Raw genomic sequence first — 20,527 nt, 5'->3', positions numbered from 1 at the left:
AAACAAACTTAACTCATTTACTTCGTGAATCAAACTGCGCCCATTCATTCTATGAAATTCACTGTATGTCTTAATTAAAATAGTCATTCTAACTATAATCATGAACAAAACTGCCCGTCTTATTTCAATGCGTAGAGCTTCTCTCATTCATTCAATGTGTCAAGCTCACCTTTTCATTTAATGAAACAAGCTGCATTCATTGAATCATTGAGTCAAAGTACAATCATTGATTCAATGAATCAAACTATATTCCTTGTTTCAATGGAACAAGCATAACTCACTTAGTTACTGATCCTACTGCACTCATTCATTCAATCAAACAGACTGCACATGATAATTGAGGTACTCTCATTCGTTCCAAGCCACAAGCTTAACGCATTGATTCAATCAAACAAACTGCACACATTTTGTCCATGAAACAAACTGATTAAATGAAACAGACTGCACGTGTTCATTCAATGAGTAGAGCTTTTCTCTTTCATTCAATGCCTCGACATTAAAGCTTTAATTCAATATAAAACCTGCATTCATTCATTGATTGATTCATATTCAATCATTGATTCAAAGAATCAAATGTATGATTGATTTAATTGGACAAACTTCACTCATTTGTGGAGTAAATTTAACTGCATTCATACAATTAATGAATCAAACTGCAAACATTCATTGCATGAGGAACACTGCAAGTCCTATTTCAATGAATCTAGCTTTTGCTATTCATTCAATGAACGAACAGTCCACGCTTTCATTCAAGGATACAAACTGCATGCATTCATTAAATGAAACAGACTTGCACGTGTTAATTCAAAAACTACGTCTTTTCTTGTTTATTCAATTCTCGAGTTTAACACTTTCATTCATTGCAACCAACTCCATTGATTCAATCATTGAATCAAACTGCAATCATTGAGTCAATGAATCAAACAGTATTAATGGATTCAATCAAACTTAATTCATCTAATTCGTGAATCAAACTGCACCTATTGATTCAAAGAAATGCACTGTTTGTCGTGATTAAAAGAGTCATTCTAACTACAATCATCAACCAAACTGTCCGCCTTAATTCCATGCGTAGAGCTTCTCTCATTCATGCAATGTGTCAACTCCTCCATTTTCATTTAATGAAACAAACTGCATTCATTGAATCATTTAATCAAACCTTATTCCTTGTTTCACTAAATAAGTGAGGTATGTTTACTTAGTGAATCCTACTGCACTCATTTATTCAAAACAAGAGACTGCACATGACAATTCCATCAGTACAAGTTCTCTCATTCGTTGAAAGCCACAATCTTAACACATTGATTCTATCAAATCATCTAAACACATTTAGCCTGCATAAACTGCACGTGTTCATTCAATGAGTAGAGCTTTTCTCTTTCTTCAATGCCTCGAGTTTAACGCTTTAATTCAATGAAACAACCTGCATGCATTCATTCATTGATTCATATTTCTATCATTGATTCCAATAATCAAATGCAATTCATTGATTTAATGGTACAATCTTCACTCATTTGTGGAGTGAATTTAACTGCATTCATGCAATTAATGAATCAAACTGCAAACATTCATTCGATGAGGAACATTGCAAGTCCTATTCCAATCAATCTAGCTTTGCCATTCATTCAATGAAAGAAACTGCACGCGTTTATTCATGCAAACTGCATGCATTCATTAAATGAAACGACTGCATGTGTTATTTCAATAATTACAGCGTTTCTTGTGTATTCAATGTCTCGAGATTAGCACTTTCATCCAATGAAACCAATTGCATTCATACAATCAATGAATCAAACTGCAAACATTCATTGCATGAGGAACACTGCAAGTCCTATTTCAATGAATCTAGCTTTTGCTATTCATTCAATGAACGAACAGTCCACGCTTTCATTCAAGGATACAAACTGCATGCATTCATTAAATGAAACAGACTTGCACGTGTTAATTCAAAAACTACATCTTTTCTTGTTTATTCAATTCTCGAGTTTAACACTTTCATTCATTGCAACCAACTCCATTGATTCAATCATTGAATCAAACTGCAATCATTGAGTCAATGAATCAAACAGTATTAATGGATTCAATCAAACTTAATTCATCTAATTCGTGAATCAAACTGCACCTATTCATTCAAAGAAATGCACTGTTTGTCGTGATTAAAAGAGTCATTCTAACTACAATCATCAACCAAACTGTCCGCCTTAATTCCATGCGTAGGGCTTCTCTCATTCATTCAATGTGTCAAGCTCACCACTTTCATTTAATGAAACAAGCTGCATTCATTGAATCATTGAGTCAAAGTACAATCATTGATTCAATGAATCAAACTATATTCCTTGTTTCAATGGAACAAGCATAACTCACTTAGTTACTGAATACTACTGCACTCATTCATTCAATCAAACAGACTGCACATGATAATTGAGGTACTCTCATTCGTTCAAAGCCACAAGCTTAACGCATTGATTCCATCAAACAAACTGCACACATTTTGTCCATGAAACAAACTGATTAAATGAAACAGACTGCACGTGTTCATTCAATGAGTTGAGCTTTTCTCTTTCATTCAATACCTCGACATTAAAGCTTTAATTCAATGAAACAATCTGCATTCATTCATTCATTGATTCGTACTCAATCATTGATTCAAAGAATCAAATGTACGATTGATTTAATTGTACAAAGTTCACTCATTTGTGGAGTAAATTTAACTGCATTCATACAATCAATGAATCAAACTGCAAACATTCTTTGGATGAGGAACACTGCAAGTCCTATTTCAATGAATCTAGCTTTTGCTATTCATTCAATGAACGAACAGTCCACGCTTTCATTCAAGGATACAAATTGCATGCATTCATTAAATGAAACATACTGCACCTGTTAATTCAATAACTACAGCTTTTCTTGTTTATTCAATTCTCGAGTTTAACACTTTCATTCATTGCAACCAACTCCATTGATTCAATCATTGAATCAAACTGCAATCATTGAGTCAATGAATCAAACAGTATTAATGGATTCAATCAAACTTAATTCATCTAATTCGAGAATCAAACTGCACCTATTCATTCAAAGAAATGCACTGTTTGTCGTGATTAAAAGAGACATTCTAACTACAATCATCAACCAAACTGTCCGCCTTAATTCCATGCGTAGAGCTTCTCTCATTCATGCAATGTGTCAACTCCTCCATTTTCATTTAATGAAACAAACTGCATTCATTGAATCATTGAATCAAACCTTATTCCTTGTTTCACTAAATAAGTGAGGTATGTTTATTTAGTGAATCCTACTGCACACATTTATTCAAAACAAGAGACTGCACATGATAATTCCATCAGTACAGGTTCTCTCATTCGTTGAAAGCCACAATCTTAACACATTGATTCTATCAAATCATCTAAACACATTTAGCCTGCATAAACTGCACGTGTTCATTCAATGAGTAGAGCTTTTCTCTTTCTTCAATGCCTCGAGTTTAACGCTTTAATTCAATGAAACAACCTGCATGCATTCATTCATTGATTCATATTTCTATCATTGATTCCAATAATCAAATGCAATTCATTGATTTAATAGTACAATCTTCACTCATTTGTTGCGTGAATTTAACTGCATTCATGCAATTAATGAATCAAACTGCAAACATTCATTCGATGAGGAACATTGCAAGTCCCATTCCAATCAATCTAGCTTTGCCATTCATTCAATGAAAGAAACTGCACGCGTTCATTCATGCAAACTGCATGCATTCATTAAATGAAACGACTGCATGTGTTATTTCAATAATTACAGCTTTTCTTGTGTATTCAATGTCTCGAGATTAGCACTTTCATCCAATGAAACCAACTGCATTCATTCAATCATTGAATCAAACTGAAATCATTGAGTCAATGAATCAAACAGTATAAATGGGTTCAATCAAACAAACGTAACTCATTTACTTCGTGAATCAAACTGCGCCCATTAATTCTATGAAATTCACTGTATGTCTTAATTAAAATAGTCATTCTAACTACAATCATGAACAAAACTGCCCGTCTTTTTTCAATGCGTAGAGCTTCTCTCATTCATTCAATGTGTCAAGCTCACCTTTTCATTTAATGAAACAAGCTGCATTCATTGAATCATTGAGTCAAAGTACAATCATTGATTCAATGAATCAAACTATATTCCTTGTTTCAATGGAACAAGCATAACTCACTTAGTTACTGATCCTACTGCACTCATTCATTCAATCAAACAGACTGCACATGATAATTGAGGTACTCTCATTCGTTCCAAGCCACAAGCTTAACGCATTGATTCAATCAAACAAACTGCACACATTTTGTCCATGAAACAAACTGATTAAATGAAACAGACTGCACGTGTTCATTCAATGAGTTGAGCTTTTCTCTTTCATTCAATGCCTCGACATTAAAGCTTTAATTCAATATAAAACCTGCATTCATTCATTGATTGATTCATATTCAATCATTGATTCAAAGAATCAAATGTACGATTGATTTAATTGTACAAACTTCACTCATTTGTGGAGTAAATTTAACTGCATTCATACAATTAATGAATCAAACTGCAAACATTCATTGCATGAGGAACACTGCAAGTCCTATTTCAATGAATCTAGCTTTTGCTATTCATTCAATGAACGAACAGTCCACGCTTTCATTCAAGGATACAAATTGCATGCATTCATTAAATGAAACATACTGCACCTGTTAATTCAATAACTACAGCTTTTCTTGTTTATTCAATTCTCGAGTTTAACACTTTCATTCATTGCAACCAACTCCATTGATTCAATCATTGAATCAAACTGCAATCATTGAGTCAATGAATCAAACAGTATTAATGGATTCAATCAAACTTAATTCATCTAATTCGAGAATCAAACTGCACCTATTCATTCAAAGAAATGCACTGTTTGTCGTGATTAAAAGAGACATTCTAACTACAATCATCAACCAAACTGTCCGCCTTAATTCCATGCGTAGAGCTTCTCTCATTCATGCAATGTGTCAACTCCTCCATTTTCATTTAATGAAACAAACTGCATTCATTGAATCATTGAATCAAACCTTATTCCTTGTTTCACTAAATAAGTGAGGTATGTTTATTTAGTGAATCCTACTGCACACATTTATTCAAAACAAGAGACTGCACATGATAATTCCATCAGTACAGGTTCTCTCATTCGTTGAAAGCCACAATCTTAACACATTGATTCTATCAAATCATCTAAACACATTTAGCCTGCATAAACTGCACGTGTTCATTCAATGAGTAGAGCTTTTCTCTTTCTTCAATGCCTCGAGTTTAACGCTTTAATTCAATGAAACAACCTGCATGCATTCATTCATTGATTCATATTTCTATCATTGATTCCAATAATCAAATGCAATTCATTGATTTAATAGTACAATCTTCACTCATTTGTTGAGTGAATTTAACTGCATTCATGCAATTAATGAATCAAACTGCAAACATTCATTCGATGAGGAACATTGCAAGTCCTATTCCAATCAATCTAGCTTTGCCATTCATTCAATGAAAGAAACTGCACGCGTTCATTCATGCAAACTGCATGCATTCATTAAATGAAACGACTGCATGTGTTATTTCAATAATTACAGCTTTTCTTGTGTATTCAATGTCTCGAGATTAGCACTTTCATCCAATGAAACCAACTGCCTTCATTCAATCATTGAATCAAACTGAAATCATTGAGTCAATGAATCAAACAGTATAAATGGGTTCAATCAAACAAACTTAACTCATTTACTTCGTGAATCAAACTGCGCCCATTCATTCTATGAAATTCACTGTATGTCTTAATTAAAATAGTCATTCTAACTACAATCATGAACAAAACTGCCCGTCTTATTTCAATGCGTAGAGCTTCTCTCATTCATTCAATGTGTCAAGCTCACCTTTTCATTTAATGAAACAAGCTGCATTCATTGAATCATTGAGTCAAAGTACAATCATTGATTCAATGAATCAAACTATATTCCTTGTTTCAATGGAACAAGCATAACTCACTTAGTTACTGATCCTACTGCACTCATTCATTCAATCAAACAGACTGCACATGATAATTGAGGTACTCTCATTCGTTCCAAGCCACAAGCTTAACGCATTGATTCAATCAAACAAACTGCACACATTTTGTCCATGAAACAAACTGATTAAATGAAACAGACTGCACGTGTTCATTCAATGAGTTGAGCTTTTCTCTTTCATTCAATACCTCGACATTAAAGCTTTAATTCAATGAAACAATCTGCATTCATTCATTCATTGATTCGTACTCAATCATTGATTCAAAGAATCAAATGTACGATTGATTTAATTGTACTAACTTCACTCATTTGTGGAGTAAATTTAACTGCATTCATACAATCAATGAATCAAACTGCAAACATTCTTTGGATGAGGAACACTGCAAGTCCTATTCCAATCAATCTCGCTTTTGCTATTCATTCAATGAACGAACAGTCCACGCTTTCATTCAAGGATACAAACTGCATGCATTCATTAAAAGAAACAGACTGCACCTGTTAATTCAATAACTACAGCTTTTCTTGTTTATTCAATTCTCTAGTTTAACACTTTCATTCATTGCAACCAACTCCATTGATTCAATCATTGAATCAAACTGCAATCATTGAGTCAATGAATCAAACAGTATTCATGGATTCAATCAAACTTAATTCATCTACTTCGTGAATCAAACTGCACCTATTGATTCAAAGAAATGCACTGTTTGTCGTGATTAAAAGAGTCATTCTAACTACAATCATCAACCAAACTGTCCGCCTTAATTCCATGCGTAGAGCTTCTCTCATTCATGCAATGTGTCAACTCCTCCATTTGCATTTAATGAAACAAACTGCATTCATTGAATCATTGAATCAATCCTTATTCCTTGTTTCACTAAATAAGTGAGGTATGTTTATTTAGTGAATCCTACTGCACTCATTTATTCAAAACAAGAGACTGCACATGATAATTCCATCAGTAAAGGTTCTCTCATTCGTTGAAAGCCACAATCTTAACACATTGATTCTATCAAATCATCTAAACACATTTAGCCTGCATAAACTGCACGTGTTCATTCAATGAGTAGAGCTTTTCTCTTTCTTCAATGCCTCGAGTTTAACGCTTTAATTCAATGAAACAACCTGCATGCATTCATTCATTGATTCATATTTCTATCATTGATTCCAATAATCAAATGCAATTCATTGATTTAATGGTACAATCTTCACTCATTTGTGGAGTGAATTTAACTGTTTTCATGCAATTAATGAATCAAACTGCAAACATTCATTCGATGAGGAACATTGCAAGTCCTATTCCAATCAATCTCGCTTTGCCATTCATTCAATGAAAGAAACTGCACGCGTTCATTCATGCAAACTGCATGCATTCATTAAATGAAACGACTGCATGTGTTATTTCAATAATTACAGCTTTTCTTGTGTATTCAATGTCTCGAGATTAGCACTTTCATCCAATGAAACCAACTGCATTCATTCAATCATTGAATCAAACTGAAATCATTGAGTCAATGAATCAAACAGTATAAATGGGTTCAATCAAACAAACTTAACTCATTTACTTCGTGAATCAAACTGCGCCCATTCATTCTATGAAATTCACTGTATGTCTTAATTAAAATAGTCATTCTAACTACAATCATGAACAAACCTGCCCGTCTTATTTCAATGCGTAGAGCTTCTCTCATTCATTCAATGTGTCAAGCTCACCTTTTCATTTAATGAAACAAGCTGCATTCATTGAATCATTGAGTCAAAGTACAATCATTGATTCAATGAATCAAACTATATTCCTTGTTTCAATGGAACAAGCATAACTCACTTAGTTACTGATCCTACTGTACTCATTCATTCAATCAAACAGACTGCACATGATAATTGAGGTACTCTCATTCGTTCCAAGCCACAAGCTTAACGCATTGATTCAATCAAACAAACTGCACACATTTTGTCCATGAAACAAACTGATTAAATGAAACAGACTGCACGTGTTCATTCAATGAGTAGAGCTTTTCTCTTTCATTCAATGCCTCGACATTAAAGCTTTAATTCAATATAAAACCTGCATTCATTCATTGATTGATTCATATTCAATCATTGATTCAAAGAATCAAATGTACGATTGATTTAATTGTACAAACTTCACTCATTTGTGGAGTAAATTTAACTGCATTCATACAATTAATGAATCAAACTGCAAACATTCATTGCATGAGGAACACTGCAAGTCCTATTTCAATGAATCTAGCTTTTGCTATTCATTCAATGAACGAACAGTCCACGCTTTCATTCAAGGATACAAACTGCATGCATTCATTAAATGAAACAGACTTGCACGTGTTAATTCAAAAACTACATCTTTTCTTGTTTATTCAATTCTCGAGTTTAACACTTTCATTCATTGCAACCAACTCCATTGATTCAATCATTGAATCAAACTGCAATCATTGAGTCAATGAATCAAACAGTATTAATGGATTCAATCAAACTTAATTCATCTAATTCGTGAATCAAACTGCACCTATTGATTCAAAGAAATGCACTGTTTGTCGTGATTAAAAGAGTCATTCTAACTACAATCATCAACCAAACTGTCCGCCTTAATTCCATGCGTAGAGCTTCTCTCATTCATTCAATGTGTCAAGCTCACCACTTTCATTTAATAAAACAAGCTGCATTCATTGAATCATTGAGTCAAAGTACAATCATTGATTCAATGAATCAAACTATATTCCTTGTTTCAATGGAACAAGCATAACTCACTTAGTTACTGAATACTACTGCACTCATTCATTCAATCAAACAGACTGCACATGATAATTGAGGTACTCTCATTCGTTCCAAGCCACAAGCTTAACGCATTGATTCAATCAAACAAACTGCACACATTTTGTCCATGAAACAAACTGATTAAATAAAACAGACTGCACGTGTTCATTCAATGAGTAGAGCTTTTCTCTTTCATTCAATGCCTCGACATTAAAGCTTTAATTCAATATAAAACCTGCATTCATTCATTCATTGATTCATATTCAATCATTGATTCAAAGAATCAAATGTACGATTGATTTAATTGTACAAACTTCACTCATTTGTGGAGTAAATTTAACTGCATTCATACAATTAATGAATCAAACTGCAAACATTCATTGCATGAGGAACACTGCAAGTCCTATTTCAATGAATCTAGCTTTTGCTATTCATTCAATGAACGAACAGTCCACGCTTTCATTCAAGGATACAAACTGCATGCATTCATTAAATGAAACAGACTTGAACGTGTTAATTCAAAAACTACATCTTTTCTTGTTTATTCAATTCTCGAGTTTAACACTTTCATTCATTGCAACCAACTCCATTGATTCAATCATTGAATCAAACTGCAATCATTGAGTCAATGAATCAAACAGTATTCATGGATTCAATCAAACTTAATTCATCTAATTCGTGAATCAAACTGCACCTATTGATTCAAAGAAATGCACTGTTTGTCGTGATTAAAAGAGTCATTCTAACTACAATCATCAACCAAACTGTACGCCTTAATTCCATGCGTAGAGCTTCTCTCATTCATGCAATGTGTCAACTCCTCCATTTTCATTTAATGAAACAAACTGCATTCATTGAATCATTGAATCAAACCTTATTCCTTGTTTCACTAAATAAGTGAGGTATGTTTACTTAGTGAATCCTACTGCACTCATTTATTCAAAACAAAAGACTGCACATGATAATTCCATCAGTACAGGTTCTCTCATTCGTTGAACTCCACAATCTTAACACATTGATTCTATCAAATCATCTAAACACATTTAGCCTGCATAAACTGCACGTGTTCATTCAATGAGTAGAGCTTTTCTCTTTCTTCAATGCCTCGAGTTTAACGCTTTAATTCAATGAAACAACCTGCATGCATTCATTCATTGATTCATATTTCTATCATTGATTCCAATAATCAAATGCAATTCATTGATTTAATGGTACAATCTTCACTCATTTGTGGAGTGAATTTAACTGCATTCATGCAATTAATGAATCAAACTGCAAACATTCATTCGATGAGGAACATTGCAAGTCCTATTCCAATCAATCTAGCTTTGCCATTCATTCAATGAAAGAAACTGCACGCGTTCATTCATGCAAACTGCATGCATTCATTAAATGAAACGACTGCATGTGTTATTTCAATAATTACAGCTTTTCTTGTGTATTCAATGTCTCGAGATTAGCACTTTCATCCAATGAAACCAACTGCATTCATTCAATCATTGAATCAAACTGAAATCATTGAGTCAATGAATCAAACAGTATAAATGGGTTCAATCAAACAAACTTAACTCATTTACTTCGTGAATCAAACTGCGCCCATTCATTCTATGAAATTCACTGTATGTCTTAATTAAAATAGTCATTCTAACTATAATCATGAACAAAACTGCCCGTCTTATTTCAATGCGTAGAGCTTCTCTCATTCATTCAATGTGTCAAGCTCACCTTTTCATTTAATGAAACAAGCTGCATTCATTGAATCATTGAGTCAAAGTACAATCATTGATTCAATGAATCAAACTATATTCCTTGTTTCAATGGAACAAGCATAACTCACTTAGTTACTGATCCTACTGCACTCATTCATTCAATCAAACAGACTGCACATGATAATTGAGGTACTCTCATTCGTTCCAAGCCACAAGCTTAACGCATTGATTCAATCAAACAAACTGCACACATTTTGTCCATGAAACAAACTGATTAAATGAAACAGACTGCACGTGTTCATTCAATGAGTAGAGCTTTTCTCTTTCATTCAATGCCTCGACATTAAAGCTTTAATTCAATATAAAACCTGCATTCATTCATTGATTGATTCATATTCAATCATTGATTCAAAGAATCAAATGTAGGATTGATTTAATTGGACAAACTTCACTCATTTGTGGAGTAAATTTAACTGCATTCATACAATTAATGAATCAAACTGCAAACATTCATTGCATGAGGAACACTGCAAGTCCTATTTCAATGAATCTAGCTTTTGCTATTCATTCAATGAACGAACAGTCCACGCTTTCATTCAAGGATACAAACTGCATGCATTCATTAAATGAAACAGACTTGCACGTGTTAATTCAAAAACTACGTCTTTTCTTGTTTATTCAATTCTCGAGTTTAACACTTTCATTCATTGCAACCAACTCCATTGATTCAATCATTGAATCAAACTGCAATCATTGAGTCAATGAATCAAACAGTATTAATGGATTCAATCAAACTTAATTCATCTAATTCGTGAATCAAACTGCACCTATTGATTCAAAGAAATGCACTGTTTGTCGTGATTAAAAGAGTCATTCTAACTACAATCATCAACCAAACTGTCCGCCTTAATTCCATGCGTAGAGCTTCTCTCATTCATGCAATGTGTCAACTCCTCCATTTTCATTTAATGAAACAAACTGCATTCATTGAATCATTTAATCAAACCTTATTCCTTGTTTCACTAAATAAGTGAGGTATGTTTACTTAGTGAATCCTACTGCACTCATTTATTCAAAACAAGAGACTGCACATGACAATTCCATCAGTACAAGTTCTCTCATTCGTTGAAAGCCACAATCTTAACACATTGATTCTATCAAATCATCTAAACACATTTAGCCTGCATAAACTGCACGTGTTCATTCAATGAGTAGAGCTTTTCTCTTTCTTCAATGCCTCGAGTTTAACGCTTTAATTCAATGAAACAACCTGCATGCATTCATTCATTGATTCATATTTCTATCATTGATTCCAATAATCAAATGCAATTCATTGATTTAATGGTACAATCTTCACTCATTTGTGGAGTGAATTTAACTGCATTCATGCAATTAATGAATCAAACTGCAAACATTCATTCGATGAGGAACATTGCAAGTCCTATTCCAATCAATCTAGCTTTGCCATTCATTCAATGAAAGAAACTGCACGCGTTTATTCATGCAAACTGCATGCATTCATTAAATGAAACGACTGCATGTGTTATTTCAATAATTACAGCGTTTCTTGTGTATTCAATGTCTCGAGATTAGCACTTTCATCCAATGAAACCAATTGCATTCATACAATCAATGAATCAAACTGCAAACATTCATTGCATGAGGAACACTGCAAGTCCTATTTCAATGAATCTAGCTTTTGCTATTCATTCAATGAACGAACAGTCCACGCTTTCATTCAAGGATACAAACTGCATGCATTCATTAAATGAAACAGACTTGCACGTGTTAATTCAAAAACTACATCTTTTCTTGTTTATTCAATTCTCGAGTTTAACACTTTCATTCATTGCAACCAACTCCATTGATTCAATCATTGAATCAAACTGCAATCATTGAGTCAATGAATCAAACAGTATTAATGGATTCAATCAAACTTAATTCATCTAATTCGTGAATCAAACTGCACCTATTCATTCAAAGAAATGCACTGTTTGTCGTGATTAAAAGAGTCATTCTAACTACAATCATCAACCAAACTGTCCGCCTTAATTCCATGCGTAGGGCTTCTCTCATTCATTCAATGTGTCAAGCTCACCACTTTCATTTAATGAAACAAGCTGCATTCATTGAATCATTGAGTCAAAGTACAATCATTGATTCAATGAATCAAACTATATTCCTTGTTTCAATGGAACAAGCATAACTCACTTAGTTACTGAATACTACTGCACTCATTCATTCAATCAAACAGACTGCACATGATAATTGAGGTACTCTCATTCGTTCCAAGCCACAAGCTTAACGCATTGATTCCATCAAACAAACTGCACACATTTTGTCCATGAAACAAACTGATTAAATGAAACAGACTGCACGTGTTCATTCAATGAGTTGAGCTTTTCTCTTTCATTCAATACCTCGACATTAAAGCTTTAATTCAATGAAACAATCTGCATTCATTCATTCATTGATTCGTACTCAATCATTGATTCAAAGAATCAAATGTACGATTGATTTAATTGTACAAAGTTCACTCATTTGTGGAGTAAATTTAACTGCATTCATACAATCAATGAATCAAACTGCAAACATTCTTTGGATGAGGAACACTGCAAGTCCTATTTCAATGAATCTAGCTTTTGCTATTCATTCAATGAACGAACAGTCCACGCTTTCATTCAAGGATACAAATTGCATGCATTCATTAAATGAAACATACTGCACCTGTTAATTCAATAACTACAGCTTTTCTTGTTTATTCAATTCTCGAGTTTAACACTTTCATTCATTGCAACCAACTCCATTGATTCAATCATTGAATCAAACTGCAATCATTGAGTCAATGAATCAAACAGTATTAATGGATTCAATCAAACTTAATTCATCTAATTCGAGAATCAAACTGCACCTATTCATTCAAAGAAATGCACTGTTTGTCGTGATTAAAAGAGACATTCTAACTACAATCATCAACCAAACTGTCCGCCTTAATTCCATGCGTAGAGCTTCTCTCATTCATGCAATGTGTCAACTCCTCCATTTTCATTTAATGAAACAAACTGCATTCATTGAATCATTGAATCAAACCTTATTCCTTGTTTCACTAAATAAGTGAGGTATGTTTATTTAGTGAATCCTACTGCACACATTTATTCAAAACAAGAGACTGCACATGATAATTCCATCAGTACAGGTTCTCTCATTCGTTGAAAGCCACAATCTTAACACATTGATTCTATCAAATCATCTAAACACATTTAGCCTGCATAAACTGCACGTGTTCATTCAATGAGTAGAGCTTTTCTCTTTCTTCAATGCCTCGAGTTTAACGCTTTAATTCAATGAAACAACCTGCATGCATTCATTCATTGATTCGTATTTCTATCATTGATTCCAATAATCAAATGCAATTCATTGATTTAATAGTACAATCTTCACTCATTTGTTGAGTGAATTTAACTGCATTCATGCAATTAATGAATCAAACTGCAAACATTCATTCGATGAGGAACATTGCAAGTCCTATTCCAATCAATCTAGCTTTGCCATTCATTCAATGAAAGAAACTGCACGCGTTCATTCATGCAAACTGCATGCATTCATTAAATGAAACGACTGCATGTGTTATTTCAATAATTACAGCTTTTCTTGTGTATTCAATGTCTCGAGATTAGCACTTTCATCCAATGAAACCAACTGCATTCATTCAATCATTGAATCAAACTGAAATCATTGAGTCAATGAATCAAACAGTATAAATGGGTTCAATCAAACAAACGTAACTCATTTACTTCGTGAATCAAACTGCGCCCATTCATTCTATGAAATTCACTGTATGTCTTAATTAAAATAGTCATTCTAACTACAATCATGAACAAAACTGCCCGTCTTTTTTCAATGCGTAGAGCTTCTCTCATTCATTCAATGTGTCAAGCTCACCTTTTCATTTAATGAAACAAGCTGCATTCATTGAATCATTGAGTCAAAGTACAATCATTGATTCAATGAATCAAACTATATTCCTTGTTTCAATGGAACAAGCATAACTCACTTAGTTACTGATCCTACTGCACTCATTCATTCAATCAAACAGACTGCACATGATAATTGAGGTACTCTCATTCGTTCCAAGCCACAAGCTTAACGCATTGATTCAATCAAACAAACTGCACACATTTTGTCCATGAAACAAACTGATTAAATGAAACAGACTGCACGTGTTCATTCAATGAGTAGAGCTTTTCTCTTTCATTCAATGCCTCGACATTAAAGCTTTAATTCAATATAAAACCTGCATTCATTCATTGATTGATTCATATTCAATCATTGATTCAAAGAATCAAATGTACGATTGATTTAATTGTACAAACTTCACTCATTTGTGGAGTAAATTTAACTGCATTCATACAATTAATGAATCAAACTGCAAACATTCATTGCATGAGGAACACTGCAAGTCCTATTTCAATGAATCTAGCTTTTGCTATTCATTCAATGAACGAACAGTCCACGCTTTCATTCAAGGATACAAATTGCATGCATTCATTAAATGAAACATACTGCACCTGTTAATTCAATAACTACAGCTTTTCTTGTTTATTCAATTCTCGAGTTTAACACTTTCATTCATTGCAACCAACTCCATTGATTCAATCATTGAATCAAACTGCAATCATTGAGTCAATGAATCAAACAGTATTAATGGATTCAATCAAACTTAATTCATCTAATTCGAGAATCAAACTGCACCTATTCATTCAAAGAAATGCACTGTTTGTCGTGATTAAAAGAGACATTCTAACTACAATCATCAACCAAACTGTCCGCCTTAATTCCATGCGTAGAGCTTCTCTCATTCATGCAATGTGTCAACTCCTCCATTTTCATTTAATGAAACAAACTGCATTCATTGAATCATTGAATCAAACCTTATTCCTTGTTTCACTAAATAAGTGAGGTATGTTTATTTAGTGAATCCTACTGCACACATTTATTCAAAACAAGAGACTGCACATGATAATTCCATCAGTACAGGTTCTCTCATTCGTTGAAAGCCACAATCTTAACACATTGATTCTATCAAATCATCTAAACACATTTAGCCTGCATAAACTGCACGTGTTCATTCAATGAGTAGAGCTTTTCTCTTTCTTCAATGCCTCGAGTTTAACGCTTTAATTCAATGAAACAACCTGCATGCATTCATTCATTGATTCATATTTCTATCATTGATTCCAATAATCAAATGCAATTCATTGATTTAATAGTACAATCTTCACTCATTTGTTGAGTGAATTTAACTGCATTCATGCAATTAATGAATCAAACTGCAAACATTCATTCGATGAGGAACATTGCAAGTCCTATTCCAATCAATCTAGCTTTGCCATTCATTCAATGAAAGAAACTGCACGCGTTCATTCATGCAAACTGCATGCATTCATTAAATGAAACGACTGCATGTGTTATTTCAATAATTACAGCTTTTCTTGTGTATTCAATGTCTCGAGATTAGCACTTTCATCCAATGAAACCAACTGCCTTCATTCAATCATTGAATCAAACTGAAATCATTGAGTCAATGAATCAAACAGTATAAATGGGTTCAATCAAACAAACTTAACTCATTTACTTCGTGAATCAAACTGCGCCCATTCATTCTATGAAATTCACTGTATGTCTTAATTAAAATAGTCATTCTAACTACAATCATGAACAAAACTGCCCGTCTTATTTCAATGCGTAGAGCTTCTCTCATTCATTCAATGTGTCAAGCTCACCTTTTCATTTAATGAAACAAGCTGCATTCATTGAATCATTGAGTCAAAGTACAATCATTGATTCAATGAATCAAACTATATTCCTTGTTTCAATGGAACAAGCATAACTCACTTAGTTACTGATCCTACTGCACTCATTCATTCAATCAAACAGACTGCACATGATAATTGAGGTACTCTCATTCGTTCCAAGCCACAAGCTTAACGCATTGATTCAATCAAACAAACTGCACACATTTTGTCCATGAAACAAACTGATTAAATGAAACAGACTGCACGTGTTCATTCAATGAGTTGAGCTTTTCTCTTTCATTCAATACCTCGACATTAAAGCTTTAATTCAATGAAACAATCTGCATTCATTCATTCATTGATTCGTACTCAATCATTGATTCAAAGAATCAAATGTACGATTGATTTAATTGTACTAACTTCACTCATTTGTGGAGTAAATTTAACTGCATTCATACAATCAATGAATCAAACTGCAAACATTCATTGGATGAGGAACACTGCAAGTCCTATTCCAATCAATCTCGCTTTTGCTATTCATTCAATGAACGAACAGTCCACGCTTTCATTCAAGGATACAAACTGTATGCATTCATTAAAAGAAACAGACTGCACCTGTTAATTCAATAACTACAGCTTTTCTTGTTTATTCAATTCTCTAGTTTAACACTTTCATTCATTGCAACCAACTCCATTGATTCAATCATTGAATCAAACTGCAATCATTGAGTCAATGAATCAAACAGTATTCATGGATTCAATCAAACTTAATTCATCTACTTCGTGAATCAAACTGCACCTATTGATTCAAAGAAATGCACTGTTTGTCGTGATTAAAAGAGTCATTCTAACTACAATCATCAACCAAACTGTCCGCCTTAATTCCATGCGTAGAGCTTCTCTCATTCATGCAATGTGTCAACTCCTCCATTTGCATTTAATGAAACAAACTGCATTCATTGAATCATTGAATCAATCCTTATTCCTTGTTTCACTAAATAAGTGAGGTATGTTTATTTAGTGAATCCTACTGCACTCATTTATTCAAAACAAGAGACTGCACATGATAATTCCATCAGTAAAGGTTCTCTCATTCGTTGAAAGCCACAATCTTAACACATTGATTCTATCAAATCATCTAAACACATTTAGCCTGCATAAACTGCACGTGTTCATTCAATGAGTAGAGCTTTTCTCTTTCTTCAATGCCTCGAGTTTAACGCTTTAATTCAATGAAACAACCTGCATGCATTCATTCATTGATTCATATTTCTATCATTGATTCCAATAATCAAATGCAATTCATTGATTTAATGGTACAATCTTCACTCATTTGTGGAGTGAATTTAACTGTTTTCATGCAATTAATGAATCAAACTGCAAACATTCATTCGATGAGGAACATTGCAAGTCCTATTCCAATCAATCTCGCTTTGCCATTCATTCAATGAAAGAAACTGCACGCGTTCATTCATGCAAACTGCATGCATTCATTAAATGAAACGACTGCATGTGTTATTTCAATAATTACAGCTTTTCTTGTGTATTCAATGTCTCGAGATTAGCACTTTCATCCAATGAAACCAACTGCATTCATTCAATCATTGAATCAAACTGAAATCATTGAGTCAATGAATCAAACAGTATAAATGGGTTCAATCAAACAAACTTAACTCATTTACTTCGTGAATCAAACTGCGCCCATTCATTCTATGAAATTCACTGTATGTCTTAATTAAAATAGTCATTCTAACTACAATCATGAACAAACCTGCCCGTCTTATTTCAATGCGTAGAGCTTCTCTCATTCATTCAATGTGTCAAGCTCACCTTTTCATTTAATGAAACAAGCTGCATTCATTGAATCATTGAGTCAAAGTACAATCATTGATTCAATGAATCAAACTATATTCCTTGTTTCAATGGAACAAGCATAACTCACTTAGTTACTGATCCTACTGTACTCATTCATTCAATCAAACAGACTGCACATGATAATTGAGGTACTCTCATTCGTTCCAAGCCACAAGCTTAACGCATTGATTCAATCAAACAAACTGCACACATTTTGTCCATGAAACAAACTGATTAAATGAAACAGACTGCACGTGTTCATTCAATGAGTAGAGCTTTTCTCTTTCATTCAATGCCTCGACATTAAAGCTTTAATTCAATATAAAACCTGCATTCATTCATTGATTGATTCATATTCAATCATTGATTCAAAGAATCAAATGTACGATTGATTTAATTGTACAAACTTCACTCATTTGTGGAGTAAATTTAACTGCATTCATACAATTAATGAATCAAACTGCAAACATTCATTGCATGAGGAACACTGCAAGTCCTATTTCAATGAATCTAGCTTTTGCTATTCATTCAATGAACGAACAGTCCACGCTTTCATTCAAGGATACAAACTGCATGCATTCATTAAATGAAACAGACTTGCACGTGTTAATTCAAAAACTACATCTTTTCTTGTTTATTCAATTCTCGAGTTTAACACTTTCATTCATTGCAACCAACTCCATTGATTCAATCATTGAATCAAACTGCAATCATTGAGTCAATGAATCAAACAGTATTAATGGATTCAATCAAACTTAATTCATCTAATTCGTGAATCAAACTGCACCTATTGATTCAAAGAAATGCACTGTTTGTCGTGATTAAAAGAGTCATTCTAACTACAATCATCAACCAAACTGTCCGCCTTAATTCCATGCGTAGAGCTTCTCTCATTCATTCAATGTGTCAAGCTCACCACTTTCATTTAATGAAACAAGCTGCATTCATTGAATCATTGAGTCAAAGTACAATCATTGATTCAATGAATCAAACTATATTCCTTGTTTCAATGGAACAAGCATAACTCACTTAGTTACTGAATACTACTGCACTCATTCATTCAATCAAACAGACTGCACATGATAATTGAGGTACTCTCATTCGTTCCAAGCCACAAGCTTAACGCATTGATTCAATCAAACAAACTGCACACATTTTGTCCATGAAACAAACTGATTAAATAAAACAGACTGCACGTGTTCATTCAATGAGTAGAGCTTTTCTCTTTCATTCAATGCCTCGACATTAAAGCTTTAATTCAATATAAAACCTGCATTCATTCATTCATTGATTCATATTCAATCATTGATTCAAAGAATCAAATGTACGATTGATTTAATTGTACAAACTTCACTCATTTGTGGAGTAAATTTAACTGCATTCATACAATTAATGAATCAAACTGCAAACATTCATTGCATGAGGAACACTGCAAGTCCTATTTCAATGAATCTAGCTTTTGCTATTCATTCAATGAACGAACAGTCCACGCTTTCATTCAAGGATACAAACTGCATGCATTCATTAAATGAAACAGACTTGAACGTGTTAATTCAAAAACTACATCTTTTCTTGTTTATTCAATTCTCGAGTTTAACACTTTCATTCATTGCAACCAACTCCATTGATTCAATCATTGAATCAAACTGCAATCATTGAGTCAATGAATCAAACAGTATTCATGGATTCAATCAAACTTAATTCATCTAATTCGTGAATCAAACTGCACCTATTGATTCAAAGAAATGCACTGTTTGTCGTGATTAAAAGAGTCATTCTAACTACAATCATCAACCAAACTGTACGCCTTAATTCCATGCGTAGAGCTTCTCTCATTCATGCAATGTGTCAACTCCTCCATTTTCATTTAATGAAACAAACTGCATTCATTGAATCATTGAATCAAACCTTATTCCTTGTTTCACTAAATAAGTGAGGTATGTTTACTTAGTGAATCCTACTGCACTCATTTATTCAAAACAAAAGACTGCACATGATAATTCCATCAGTACAGGTTCTCTCATTCGTTGAACTCCACAATCTTAACACATTGATTCTATCAAATCATCTAAACACATTTAGCCTGCATAAACTGCACGTGTTCATTCAATGAGTAGAGCTTTTCTCTTTCTTCAATGCCTCGAGTTTAACGCTTTAATTCAATGAAACAACCTGCATGCATTCATTCATTGATTCATATTTCTATCATTGATTCCAATAATCAAATGCAATTGATTGATTTAATGGTACAATCTTCACTCATTTGTGGAGTGAATTTAACTGCATTCATGCAATTAATGAATCAAACTGCAAACATTCATTCGATGAGGAA

Source organism: Chiloscyllium punctatum, unplaced genomic scaffold (assembly GCF_047496795.1).
Source record: "Chiloscyllium punctatum isolate Juve2018m unplaced genomic scaffold, sChiPun1.3 scaffold_72, whole genome shotgun sequence".
Taxonomy (NCBI): domain Eukaryota; kingdom Metazoa; phylum Chordata; class Chondrichthyes; order Orectolobiformes; family Hemiscylliidae; genus Chiloscyllium; species Chiloscyllium punctatum.
This window is presented reverse-complemented; position numbering follows the sequence as displayed.